This window comes from Manis pentadactyla, chromosome 9 (assembly GCF_030020395.1).
Source record: "Manis pentadactyla isolate mManPen7 chromosome 9, mManPen7.hap1, whole genome shotgun sequence".
NCBI lineage: Eukaryota > Metazoa > Chordata > Mammalia > Pholidota > Manidae > Manis > Manis pentadactyla.
The window spans coordinates 115,924,791-115,939,616 of NC_080027.1; the positions used below are offsets into that span (position 1 = coordinate 115,924,791).

General features: G+C 48.5%; 1 protein-coding gene across 1 annotated transcript in view; it reads right to left on the minus strand.

Moving 5' to 3' along the window:
* Positions 1-1,839: 1,839 nt before the first annotated feature.
* The window catches only part of RPS6KC1 (ribosomal protein S6 kinase C1), a 307,376-nt gene continuing 294,389 nt past the window's right edge, over positions 1,840-14,826 (minus strand). Inside the window, exons 17-18 of the transcript XR_008999393.1 lie at positions 3,645-3,839; positions 1,840-2,112 (exon numbers count right to left, since the gene is read on the minus strand). The gene's annotated coding sequence lies outside the window, so the exon portion shown is untranslated. The remainder of the gene's footprint in view (positions 2,113-3,644; positions 3,840-14,826) is intronic.

Below are 14,826 nucleotides of genomic sequence, written 5' to 3' on the forward strand. Positions count from 1 at the left end.
GTCCTTCACTTTCACACTTACATGGAGAGAATGAGCAAAATCCATTCCATAGGGGCTTCCCAGGTAATCTGCTACAAAGAATCTTGCCTTCCTTTGCAGTCTGTCTCTGTCTCTGCCTCTCTGTCATGCCTGTGCATGTGTGCAAGCATACACATGCACATGCACACACACACACACACACACACACACACACACAAATCTATCCTGGAAGACCCCAGTCAACAAGAGGAATCCAGATGCAGTCTTCAACTTGACGTACTGACATGACCCTGGCAAAGCTGAGCTCTCCTCTCGGCTGTCCCAGGCCTGCAAGGAGGACCCTGGGGGCCCAGACTCCCATTCTTTTCTCGCTCACCTGGGCAAGCGGAGGAGCTCCAGCACCAGGACTGCCTCACCCTTGGGGGTGCTCCAGCCAGGCCTTGCAGGTACACACACCCAAGTTCAAGTCACAGCTCTATGTGTCTGTGGGCAAGTGAAGGTCTGCAAGTCTGTTTCCCCATTTGTAAAATGAAGATAACCATTCCTTCAGAGGACTAGCTGTGGCACCACAGGATGGCAGCGAGCCACAGCAAGGACTTAGGGAGTGAAGCCGCTTTGTCATCCACCTAAGTCATCACTATCAGGAGACTTAGTGCTTTGCAAAAGGGCTGGAGGTATTTGGTGGGTGGAGGGGGAGGGTGTAGCTGTTGCTGTTTGTCTTTAAGTAACCCCTTGGACACTTTGGAGTCTGTACAGGAGAGCTGTGATTAACCAGATAATTCAGGGGAGTGATCTGATCCAGTGGTGCCCCAGTTCCTGAGGTGATAAGCAGATCTTTACTCCGGAGATGAGGGGTTCCAACTCCTTAGGGACCACCATCCACCTTTCCTCTGACCTCATGTGGAAGCCGGTGACCTTCTAGTGAGCTCACTGTGCTGGTCACATACTCACTGACCCTCTCAGTTCTATGAAGTTTCTTCCCAGATCATAAAGTCTGAGAAAGGGGTGAGAAAGAATACAACTAATAAATAACTGAGCTAACAGCTCTTTATCCACTCTTTGTCAGGTCCCTCAGACTACAGGTCCAGATTTCAGGATCATCCCCACGAGCAGGCCGCCACAGGATCCCATGCCCCCTCCAGGCTGCTCTCGGGACTCCTAAAAAGCTCCAGGGGGTTCACACACAAGCCGACCTCACCGTGGAGCCAGTGGAAATTCCCCAGCTGCTCCTGCTCAGTCTGGGCTGCTGGCCCCTCCGTCTGTATCATCCCCTGTAACTAGGCAGCCTCTGTTTTCCAGGCAGTGTGCTGCGACCCCACAGGGCAGGCACCTCGGGACTCATCCTTCGGTCTCACATTCCAGCACCAGGCTCCTTGGACGCTCTCCAGATCCAGCAGGTGAGGGGTGACCCTTGACCTCTCCCCTGCGACCCCACAGTGTCCATTTCTCCCATACCCTTGCCCCCTCTCTGAGCCCTCCTGTCCCTCCCTACTCCTGGTACACTGCCAGTTCATTTGTCCTTCACTCTGTCTGGCCACGTGTTCTTATACAAGAGAAAAGAAGGGCAGAGAAAGCCGACACGTTCACTGGAAAACACCCCACAAGACTCCCAGCCTCACCCCTGGCCATCCTCATCAAACATGCATCCGAGGGAACCAGGTTCCCACTGCTCCTGCTGCTACTGAAATTAAGGGAATCTGGCAGGAAAACCTTTTGTTTTTCCAGTCCTGGATTTTGCCAAGCAAACACAAGGATCATGTTGAAAATGGCTGCTACTGAAGAGTCGATTCTGATCACTCACACACTCACACACTCACACACACACACACGCACACACACACACTGAATCCTCTCCAGTTTGGAGATGCTACTTTTTCTTTAATACAAATAAAATGTTAAACAGGAAACCTTTCGGGATCATTGCCATGGACAAGAACGAATGCCAACTTCCCTTCTTTCCAAGGACAGCAGCTCCAGCCCGACATTTTGTGACTCGGAGATGCTGATGACAGGCTCAGCGGAACTGAGCCAGACAACCTGGAGAAAGTCCTGTTGCCTTGCAGAAGGGTTTTGTCCTCCATCTTCCAATTCTTATCAACCTGGCTCGAGACCTAGTGCCCACATGGGGTGGCCCTAAAGGAAGAGATAGACAGAGATAGACATGGGCAACATCAAAAGTGCACATTGATTTCCCAGGTGAAGAAAGAATCCTTCTTCACACACCCTGAATAGGTCACCACTGCCCCCACCTTCTCCCCGCTCACTTTCCCACCTGGCTTCATCCCACAGATAGAAGTGAAAGGGAGATTGAGTTACGGCCACAGACTTGAAAGGCAGCATTTGCGCCTTTCGGGCAGAGCGGCCCCAGCGGCCACCTCCGTCTGCCACAATCTGCCGCCATCCCATTGTTGCAGGGCAGAACAAGAGGGAATCCGCAGAGCCGCCCCTATGGAGGCCTTTCTTAAAACAGAAACTGTGTGGTCTAAAAGGAACTGAATTAAGTAGGGAGGTGAACTGAACACAGCACTTGTTCTCCATTGCTATCGCCTGAGAAGAGCGAGCCAGGGAGATGGGGGGTGGGGGAATGGGAGACCTGGGGTGCCACTTTGGCAGCAATCAGTTCACAGGTGGCTCTGGACCTGGGGTTTCACCTTTAAGTCCTCTCTGATGATCCCAATACGTACTGATCACAACTTTCTCTAAACTCCTAGGGTATGTTTATCTGAGCCACATGTTGGCTCACACATTACCTGCTATAGTAGGCCATGCCATCCTAATGAGACAGTAAGCTGATGGCTCTCCTCCCCCATCCAACCCGGGAACCTCACTACCTGAGAAAAAGCAGACCCCCTGTTCTCCTCATGATTCCCCATGTCATTTTAGGACCTTTGGTATCCTCAGTATTCCAAATGGGATGTTGAAACCTTTGTGCAATGATAAGCTAAAGGTACAGGAAGCCTGTTTCATCTGAGAAGGTCCAGGGAAGGCAGTGAGCTCTCTCCTGGACACTCAGAGACACCAGTGAATTGCTGGCGACTGGGGCCCACTGAGCAACCAACATCAGTGTGCGCTCCTTTGACCCACAATGTTGGAGGTGTCTGGGATGTTCAGGTTTTCTTGTGTACTTGTCTTCTCCCTACTAGACTGTTCACACCTGGAGGCTGCCTGGCATCATGTTTGTTAAAAGAATAAATGAGTGGCTCAAGGCCCAGTCCTGTCAGGAGATCCCAAGTACAGTGCTACCTCTGTGACCCAGCTCCTAGCTCCTTGGGAGGCATTCGATAATCCCTCATTCAATTACACTAAATTGTATTTTTTCAATTCACTGGAGAGACAAAACATACACAAAAACAACTCTAAAACAAGGGTAAGAGGCCAGGGATACTGTTAGCAGCTATAAAACAAAGCTGAGGGTCTAAGGAAACAGGCTAGAGAGAATTCTCAAGGGAGAAGAGACATTTCATTTATTAGTGATGTAAGAGTGTGAAGGAACAGACTACATCTATACTTCCATGAAAATCCACATTGCAAGTGTATATATAGCACATTCCACTGATCAGAGAGCCCACCATCACCCCCAAGACACAGAGCAACGCAGTTCCCAAGGCATTATGAAAACAGCTGGGGGTCAGGGGAAAGAACACTGGTCTTTCTGGCAGACAGACCTGATTTTAAATTCTGGCTCCGTCACTTGCTGGTATTTGATCTTGAGCAATCACTTATCCCCTCTATATCTCTGTTTTCAGATCTGAAAACGTGGGTCTGATGCTTGCGTTGAAGGCTGTTGAGTTTGCCCCATAGTCTATGTGAATGTACCAGGCACAGTGCCTTCTGTGTAGCAGGTGCTCAATAAATGGGAGCTGTATTTGAGCTGATGGAAACCAAACAAAGGTAGCCAAGAAAGAAATTTTTCAATCCTCATAGTTCCAAGACTCTAGCATAACCCCTGCCCACCACTACTGCAGGCAGTATTTTAAGTTATTTAATCTTACATTAAAATACATTAAAATAAGAACAAAAGGCCGCAGAGATGTTTCCAAAATATAATATATATAGACAATATAGAAAACAGGGAATTGGGTGTCAGGACACCTGGAGCCCAGTCCCAAACCTGCTGCTAATTAGTATGGCCTTGGGTGAGTCACTTAACCTCTCTGGGCTTCAGTTTCCTCACCTTTGAAAGGAGGGGGCCGGGGAGGAGGGCAGGAGAGTCAGGCAATGAAGAGAAGCAAAAGAATGGATTAAGCTCAGTAATTTGTAAATCTTCTAGACTAAAAACTGTATGTCACTCTAGCATGAGTGAATAAATGAATGAGCAAATATTTGTTCATTCATTCTTTCTTGTGCATCAATAAAAAAATAAATAACCACAAATTGATTTCAAGCTCAAGAAAAGGGTTTCAATGAGTCTTCGTTTCACAACCACCCCTCCTCTCTGGGTCAGGCCCCATACACGTGATTCCCATGGCCCAGGAGTTCGTCTTGGGTGAGATCTTTGACGTCAGCCCCGTTTCTCTCCCACCTCCCTTCCTTCCTGGGGCCCTCCTCCATTTCACCTGGGCAGCAGCTTCTGAGAAGGAATGAGGTGACACGACTTTTATAGAAAACAAAGTCCCATGGGACCAGAAGGTCCCGCTTATACATCCCACACCCCCCTTTTTTCTATGAACTTCTCAGCTGAGGCAGCTGAGCCCTCAAGCCTTTGGCCCAGCCCTCCCCTGCCATGCCTGTGACTGGAAGAGCGCGGTGCACATGCCTGAAGCTGAATCTCGTCGCTAAAAATACCCCGCATTCCCGAGTGACTACAAAAGCTCTCTCCTCCAGCCCATGGGCAGCCAAGCTAAAAACAGTGACCGACAGCTTCCGATGGCACCGGCAGCAAAGGTAGAGGGCGTCTGAAAACAGCATGCCACCCTGAGCCATCTGCCATCCTGGCCTGCCCTGGCTCCCCTCCTCCCGACAGCCTGAGTATCTGAGAGCCGTTCAGAGCTGGGCCTCTGTGGCACTGGGCAGGTGAGAGCTGGCTGCCTCGTGCACCCACTGGCCTGCAGGCTGTCTGGCTCAAGCTCTGGACACTGTTTAAGAAGAGGTGGGAGGAGCCGGGGAAGGCTAGCAGAGCAGCTTGGGAAAGCCACACCGCCTACAGGCAGAGAAGTCTGGGAGTTTAAGCAACCTTTGGAGGAAACATTCACCTCCTTAACCCAGACAAGAAGGCATCTGTGGTAAGTGAGGAAGGAATGCTGGATTGGCTTACGCTCGCATCCCGCAGGAAGGTGCCAAGGCTCTACTCCGCTCTACTCTTGTTCTGCTTGAGTCACACATGACCTCCTCCCGAGAGCCAGCCCAGCCCACGGCCTCACCACGACAGAGGTGCACACTGTCTGTGTGGACCAACAGCTTGTCCACAAGAAATGATTCAATAATAATACATTTCAGGTCCTCAGTAATGTTTCTGAAATGCATGAAGGAGCAAGTGAAACCTTTCTATCCATAATACCTCTTTAATTTTGTTATATATTTCTTTTGTCTGATTTGGGCCTAGAATCTCCTTGAGGGCAGCCTCTGGTGTTTGCCTAAATATCTAGCCCTAAAGGGCCCAATATTGTTTGTTGAGATTTCAAGTAATAATCCACAAGCCTTTCAATGGACTGTCAATATATATTTATTCAATGTAGAGGCAGAATACTAGAGAGATCACTCTTATTTAACTCTAAGGCTTATTTATAAAAGAACTGAGGTAGATTATATGCACAGAGAGATTAAGAAAAATAAGTGAGGCAACTAGGATGAGGAAAACAGGATGAGGCCAAGGGTGAATTATAAAGAAAATGGTGATCTGATAGGCAGACTTTCAGAAATGGATTGTAATTTGGTTCTGAATTGCCAAGGAAAGAAGAAATCATGAACAATTACATGAATTTCAAAGTCTAAAAGTCTTTAAAAATTAATACACTAAGGATGTCCTTTGAAACTGGTCACAACATGCATCTCAGGCCAGAACCCAGCTGAGGAGACAGTGTGAGTGGCTCAGCAAAACCCACTCCCACCCTTGAAAACACAGGTCAGAGGCCATGTCCTTGCCAACAGAGGAGATAGGTAAGGCCGTATTCCTGTTTAAAGCCTGGCAGGTCACTACAAAAATGTTCAGTCACTCACCACCTGAAAAGTGAGTCAGAAATAAAAGTCAAAGCTGATGAAAGTTTCCCTGCACTCCCGTCAATTTTTGCCATCGTGTTCATCCGTAAGTCTGATCTCCTGGCACTGTCCATGGCCGTGAGCAGATTCACTCCAGCGGGAAACACAGAGCAACCCTTTTATGTTTGGAGCTGGTCGAGTAAGAAAGTCTCCCCAAAGCCTGTGCTCCCCATCATGGCCTCTCCTTCCCCTGACCCTTCCCTCTTTGGCACCTAACTACCCATTACTAGCCACCCTGCCTGATCATTTGCTTGGGTCTATTTGGTTCTTAGATTCCTTCATGTTTCCTTCTCTCCCTTTCTAGGATTTCAGGTCATCTGCTGGCCTACCTGGGTCCTGACTTGCCTGCCTCAGAGTGTGTGTGTGTGTGTGTGTGTGTGTGTGTGCATGTGCGCGTGCAGGCATGCACACACACAGCTAGATTCTCTGTCTTTCCATGACTGCCTTTGGTGCTGACAGAACATCCCTCTCAGTGGAATGCTTGTAACCTGGAATCAATACTTTGTTCTACAGACTGAAAAACAGTACAAAAAAATTTAGCTGAGAGTGAGCAATTGCTGTACCCCTAGGACCATTGTGAACCTGTAAGAGTTCTTTGAAGGTTTGAGAGGTGAATAGTTAAATAAAACAAGGGGAATAAGCAGAAAAATGAGAAAAGCAGGAGAGAGGAGGAGAAAGAGTAAGGTACAGTCTTCTATCAAACGCTAAGTGATGTCAGAATTGGACCATCCGAGCAATGGGCTGACATGCAGCACACATGCAGCACAGCTCACATGCAGCACAGCAGAGATGGGGGTGCAGGGGGTGCAGGGTGTACCAAGGCAATTCTCAACCATAATAACGCCAACATCTTAGTTAATGTGCTGGACATGTTTAACACCCCCTTCCCAAAAGATGAAGATATATTTTACATTGCGTTGCTTTATAGGATTTGTGTTTTGAGGATTTTGAAAGGGCTTTGTGGAAGCCTCTAGAGTTTCTGGGGACCTTGGCATGTCACATGCACAGGCCTAATGTGCAGGTGAGGCAGAGCCTTTGCTGAGGCCCGCCATGGTAGGGACGCTGTCCTCTGTCACAGCACCTAAGCACTGACTTATAGCTGAGTGCCCTCACCCACCAGCAGTGAGACCTTGAGCACAGGACTATGTCTTACTCATCTTGCTTCCCAGCGGCTAGCAGAGTGCCAAGCCCAGGTGCTTGATAAGCATGTATGGAACGAGCCAAAGGATCCCCACAGGCCAGCATCTTTCTTGATGCATCCAGAGGACAGGGTGAGAAGATATGAAAGGGCCAGGAAGCAGCAGCCCCTCTGGAAATGTCAAGGTCACAGGCTGCACGGCCCAAAAGAAGGTAATGATCCCGAAGCTTCTCGAAGCTGCCCCATGACTCCAGACAGAAAGGGCGCGGGGAGAAGCAACCTACAAATGCCCTGGTGTCCTGCCTTGGCCCAGAGACGTGCCATCAGTCAGAATACTTGAGCTGGGCACCCAGGATGTGCCACGCCCTGTGCTGGGTATGGAGAAGAAGATTTCTGTTCTCAGGGACACTGGGGCATGAAGAAAGGGACAAGACAAACAGCAATAGAAATGGCTGCCATTCACTGAGCCTTCACCAACTCCAGGCACTGCGCCAACATTTTACCAGTGTTATCTCATGTAATCCATGCAACCTCACTAAAACATAGATGGATTAGCATCATAAAACCTATGTGGGCAGTGGAGCCAAGATTCAAACCCACCTTTCTCAGACTGCAGACCCCAAGATCTAAGCCACTGACTCACTGTGTGTTCTTTCTCTGTGCTGTGCCAATCTTACCCCTGAGCCTGACAGTCTAGATTCTGCCTTCAAACACTTACCAATGCCATTTGCAGACACTGAACGATCTACCTTCCTTCTTTAGGTAGGTGTAGCCTTACTCATCTAGAACACCAGTGCTGAGCTGACTCTGACCCTTCCTTTTATGGATTATCCTCCTGTGTAAATGGTTTCTTTGTGCAGCTTTGTGCCACCTTATAACCACTCTTGAATGCTTTGCAATCAGTTGTTGTTATTTACCAGGTGTGTTCCTGGAGCCCGCCTACAAACCCGGTCTGCAAGCTCCCTGTAGACAGGTGTCTTTTCCGTGGTCTGCTGGATCCAATCACGCTGCTGCTGATTGTGAAATCGTTAGGACGTTTGCAAGCCAGTTGTTAAACCATTGGTAGCTTGGACTCAGCCATGGTGAGAGAGGGTGTGCACTACGGAAATCAGCAACAGCTCCAAATAAGAGTTTTTTCCACCCAGAATGCTGGCTTTTGAACAGTCAACAGCACATCCCTCCTTCTTCCTCTGGCTCTCCACCTCACTCCCAGCCCACTTCTTGTACCATAAAATGTGTTCACCATTGCACTGCGTGTCAGCATGTGACAGAAGCATATAGTCATGGGGCATCATCAGGAATGTCAGTGACTAGTGCCCAGAGGAGGCGAACCACAGTCCAGGAAGGTGTCCTGGAGGGAGGGAATACTGAATCCATAATTAATCTTCCTCAGTCCTACACTGTCTCTTCAACCAATTCTTTGAGATCCCACCACATCTTTCCAGACTCTTTACAAGCACGATCACATTAAACCCTCCACAGAGGAGAACTGTGAGGCTGGACAGTTTAATACCTTACCCTAGATCACTGGGAGATGACCTGTCAGACCCCAAACCCAACCCCACATCTGTAGGGCCCCAAAGCTGGGGTTCTCTGCACTTCATCATATTCCCAGGGCTACAGAGCTCTGACATTTCAGGTCCTGGATTCCAGATTCCCCAACATTCACTATTGGCCAGTGGCAGCCAGGGCGGGAGCAGCTGTGAGAAGCTGCGGCGAGGGACGAGGTGGGGAGACGGGCACAGGCGCTCAGCTAGAGAACTGGGAAGAAAAGAGCCACTCCCGGGGGCCCGTGCCAGCTGCTCTGCTGGTGAGTTACAGGCTGCCACTACACTGCCAGTGCCCTCATCCTCTGCAGGCGGGCAGCTGCACTGCTGCTTCTGTGTGTGTGTGTTTTATGGAGCTGGAAGGGATGGGAAAATCCCTCTTCCGCAGGCAGGCAGGCACAGAAATAAATAATTAAAGCCAAAGTTTGCCAGACTTGCCAGTGAGTGGAGAGAATAACAGCATCTCCGCAGGGGATCAGCTCTTGCAGAAGAGCTGCCACACCTCTCAGAAACCACACTCCACTCTGCAGATGACCCATTTCTACCCAGCCTCCAAGGCTGCAAAAACCCAGGGACAGAGAAGGAAGTTGAGCATAGCAGAGCCAAGCCACCATGTGCACCCTACGAGGTGCAGGGCAGTCAGCAAACAGCAGACCAGGACAAACAGTGCACCAACTGGAGCAAGGTGGGGAGCAAGACGAAAAAGCAGTGGTTGCTGCCGAATGTCCAACAAGCAGCTTTCCAGGAGAAGAAAGGTCCCTGACTTAGAGCTGTTGCTGATTTCCGTAGTGCACACCCTCTCTCACCATGGCTGAGTCCAAGCTACCAATGGTTTAACAACTGGCTTGCAAACTTCCTGAAGGTTTGATAATCAGCACCAGCGTGATCAGATCCAGCAGACCACGGAAAAGACACTTGTCCACAGAGAGCTTGCAGACCAGGTTTGTAGGTGGGCTTCAGGAACACACATGGTAGATAACAACTGACAGCATAGCCCCTACCTGGGGAGAGTCTCAGACTGAACTCAGATCACCTACCGTGAGGACGCCAGCCAGCCTCATCCATATGCCCTGGCTACCTGTCCACAGCCCCGCACACTATGTGCTCCCTCCTCCCATGGCATCTGTCTTCTGCTGTGGTCAGTGCCTACTCGGTGCTCTGAAGCCTGTGCCCTCCCACCTTCTCAGGGACATTTCTCCACAATGTGCCCTCTTCCTTCCTAATCCTCAACCTCTCCCTCCCTACTTTCTCCTTCCTGTTAGCATCTAAACACACATTGGTATCTTCCTCTCCCATTAAACAAACTTCTCCTGACCCTTTATCCCACCCCACCCCTCTCTTCTCCTTCACAAGCAAACTTCCCGGAAGTATTGTCTGCTCTGCCGTCTCCTTCCTCACCTGCCACCCACTCCCCACTTCCCTGTCTTCTGGCTCCCGCTGTGTCACTCCCTGGAAAGTACACGGAAGCCAGCAAGAACTTCCTGCAGTTATGGCCATCTCACAGTCCTGCCCGTAGTTTCAGGGATCAAGTAGCAAAAAGCATCAACAACCACGTGCATCACCAGCACAGAAAATGGTAGTTATCCAGGTTCTTCCAGAAGGAATGCTGGTCAAGTTGCAAAGGCCAATGAGCCTTCTTGCTCAGAAGTTCTTTACATAGGCCATTAACAGCAGCCTGCAGGGTGGTATTCAATTGAGAAGGAAATAAAAGACTGCCAAATAGTTAGAGGAGGAATTTCAGGTTGGGAGTGGAAGGAGAGAGGGTGCAGGGCTGAAACCTATTGCTATGGTTATGTGGGGAGAGAAAAAAGGGGATTCTTGGTGGAGTGGCAATAAAAAATGCCTTTAGAAAACTGTTCTTGGGCCTCAGGAGATACCTGAGTGGGTGACTATGAAGTATGCAATGTCAGTCTTCTCTCTGTCTCCCCCACGAAACCCTCAGTAAATGCCACAAGGCTCACTCACGCATTAGTATGAATGGACTGAGGGAGGAGGAGCTCAAACAGAAAAATAAGGGGACAGCTGACATCTGGGTTACACCAGCTACAGCAGGGAGGAATGACAAGTGAATTCAGCAAAAATGTTTTATTTGCACATCTATTGTCAAGCCTAATTATTGGTTGAAATTAGAGGTTCTGCCCTGATCATGGTCATGAATAAATAAAAATATGTTTGAATTTCAGCAGATGTCATTGAATTTCACAAATCTTTCCCTTTCCAGAAAGGAAAAGAAAGATCTGGCCGGCCCTTTCACACACTGACAGACACACTTCTTCAGGCACAGAAACTTGCCCTGCAAATGATTCACTTGACCAAAGAAATGAAAGCCAAATCAGAATCCCCAAATTTCCTTCCTATAGTGGAGGGAGCTACCAACACTAGTACTGTATCAAACTGAGCAAGGAAATGTTAGTTTGAGGAAACAGTTTTCCTTTGCACGCTACATGTATGAATACTCGCACATCAGTCGTTTACTAACATACAGCAAAAGCCTACTCAGAGCCAGGGACTGCAAGTGGCATTGAAATAAATACAAAGTTGCGTAAGATGTGGCTTTTGCCCTTGAGGAGCTCATCAGTGAATGCCTATCGGCATTTAGGGGTTCTGATTCGGGGGGAACCAGCTGATGTTCCTGTCCAAGTTAGTGACCGATGAGGACATTACCCAGGTCCCTTCCCTGAGAACTACCCTAAGTGTTAGTTTGATAAGCACTGCCTCCCCCGCACTGACCCCTCTCCACCCACCCTCTAAGCCGCCTCTGCTTGCACTGTGCCAGCCTGGTCCTTCTGCGGCACTGTTGGCCAGCCTGCACGCCTTGAAACCAGGCTTCAGGTACTGTGTTATTATTTCTCCTGCCTTCCCTGCTCACCCCCTTCAGCAGCTGTGCATATGCAGGGTTGTCTGCCTAGTAGTGGCAAGTCTTAGCAACACCAGAAGCAGATCACTGGTCCTGCTCATGAAACTGCTTTCAAAACCTAGATGCAGTGGCTCAACAGAACCATACTCCCAACTACATCATGAGTGGGACATTTTCTGTACAGGGGGCCATGACAGATTAACTTCTGCCCGCCCACTCACTCGCCACAAGGCATACTTCTCTGTGGTCAAGCCTTCCTAATGCTTTTGAAGCAGAATCCAGAAGATCCAAGAACCAAATTCCTAGATGTGACTATGAGAAGTCATACAGCCCAGCTCCTGGCCTTCAGCTCATAGCCTGGAGTGAGCTTCCTTTTTAGTGGAAAGGTAAGAATCTTCCTTGTCAGCTGATGATCCTAAGTAGAACAGTTAGTACACACTTAGCCTTGCATCTTAGGCAAGAATAAAAAGAAAACAAAACAAATGTATATATAGGGACAGAATGAAATCAATTCCTTGTTTATGATAACATTTATTGGACACATACTTGGTACTAAGCACTGTGCTCTATTCTGTCATTTAATCCTCATACTGTTAACCATGAAGTAGGCACTGTGATTCTACCCATTTCACAGATTTGAGAACTAAGGCACTAAAAGGTTAAGGGCAAGGATGCTTGGCTAGTAAGTGGGACAGCCAAGATTCAGCTCCAGAACCTTTACCACTAGTCTTTTACTAGAAATATAGGAAATGCACCTCTGTCCTGGCCAAAAACTCATTCCATTGTGTCACTCAAGCCAGGGGATAGTCACAGGAGTTCTGACACATTTGGACAAACACTGTGCATGCATGGGCTTCTATCTTTTCTGTTTGCTCAGTTCCCTTGGTAGGCTTTGATCAGCCCATCAGCTAGTAGTGCTCATGCTTTCAGCACTGCATGAAGAGACTCCACCACAATAAACCTCCCACCCCAAGCCATGTTCTCATCTCTCATCCCACACATCAGCCCCCATGAGCATAGCTCTGGTTCGCAGTTTGTCTTTATGTGTATTTAATTGTGCCAATCCAGGCTCCGCCAAGAGGTTTATAATCTGTACAAGGGCAAAGTCCATGTTCCTGCCGTTCTCTGTGTCTATTACTTCCAGACAGCAAACAGGTGATGCCAATACGTACACACAAAAAGGCTGAAACTATGTATGACCCCAAATCCCAATGAATTCAGTAGTTGACTGCATGAGGTAACATCAGGCAACTATATGAGAAAAAAAGACAACCCTAGACTGATACATAAATTGGTATCACCTCCCCCAAAAGGTACATTTGAATCTTCTTATAACATTTTTACCAAGTTGTCTAAGCAGTATGGGATCATGATCCTTCACTCCCACACATGCTATAAACCCTTTCTCCTCCCCTATACGATGTATTTGGTTGCAAAAATAAAGATCAAGGTCAATGCAGCTTTGCTCTCAGCCTGTGATTCCCAGAAGGGCAGGAAGCAGTATTTCCAAGCAAACTATGGAGCCCTCAAAATATGAGGTCCATAGATTCTTTGCAAAGTGCTTGTGTCGAGAAAATTCCAGCCCAGTGAGGAACCAGATGGGTAGATGAACCAAATATTAAGGACAGGCCTCAAGGCAGAGCCGACAAACACTCTCTCTGGTGCCCACTAAACTCAGGAGTGATCCTCCAGCCGTTACGAGCAGAAAAATATCCCACCAGAGTTTTCCAAATAGCAAACTCTTAGTCCGATGATTGTTCCTATCATTTGCCATATTTTCTGTCCAAAAGCCTCTCTAGTTCCTACATGGTTAGCAGCTTTTATAGCCCAAGATAAGTGTCCATCCCTTTTAATTTTCATTGTTGCATCTGTTTTGCCATTTCTCTGCAGCAGGTTGTATTACAACGGAAGGATTAATGAGGAAACGGATGCAAACATTTTTATTTCAAATAGCAGCTCTCAGACAAGATCTGGAAAACGGAATCAGGCCATATGATTGTAAAAGAAAAAAATCCTCGCCATCCAACTATTGGGCATTTTGCCATTATTTGTGAATAGCATGTAAATACAAACAACTTAACTGGGGTGGGGAGAGATGTACATTTTTCATTTGTGTCTGGCTAATCATTTTTTTTTATTATTAATTTGGTCCCTTTTATTTCACATAAATGTCATCTCAAGCACCAAACATCAACAAATAAGATCGTTTATCTTGCTGGGGAAAGCAAAACATTGCATTGCCATTCAGAGAAGGCAGCTGACGTCCCTACCGCACCACTAATAAAGAAGGCCTTCAGAACGAAAAATAATCATTTTCTATTACTTTCCACCATGCCTCATCCATAAACACAGGGCCGCTGGTAATTACATCTAGCGAAGAAGCATGCTCTGTGTATTACAATTTCCTGAGATGCACAAAACCCTGAAGAACGCCCCAGACTGGGGGGTAAGGAAGAGCGGGGCGGGTGGGGGGCCGTGGGCTGCCCTTTTCCCAGGCGGCTCCCTCCGCTATCCGGAAGCACAGGATGAGGAAGAGAGAAATTTCATGAGATGTTTCTCCTCCTCCTCTTGGCCTCTCGGCCTGAGGAAAGAGGAAAGACAAGGCGACCCTGCGCAGGAGGGGGACAGGGGTCCAGCTGCGCCACTGCCGTGCACGAGCCGGCGGTCAGGGGACACACGGCCGCGCTCGCCGGACAGCCGCACCCACGCGCACGCGCCCTTCGCGGGCAGGGAGGCGGCTTGGCTGCGCTGATAGATCTGCCGCAAGCCCCCTGACTCCACGCTTCCCTGTCGCCGAAGCATTTGGCTCGCCTGCCCGCGCGGCCTCCTCTGCCAAGCAAGGCACTGACTCCACGGGAGAACCGTCCTGTCGATCTCTGCAGGAATATAAGACCTTTTTTTTCCAAGGAAAATGTTCCCCAACTCTGCAAGGGAGGTTGGCAGTACATCTCCAACTCTGGCCTGTCTTTTTAATACCCCTACAATAGCTCGGTTGGACTGAGACCAGCTGTTGGTACATTACCATTTGTAAATGCTTAAAACAGCTACTCCTTGTTTTCTTGGCAACACTGACTGTGGAGGGGGGGAGAAAAAAAGCAAGCTCCAGCCAC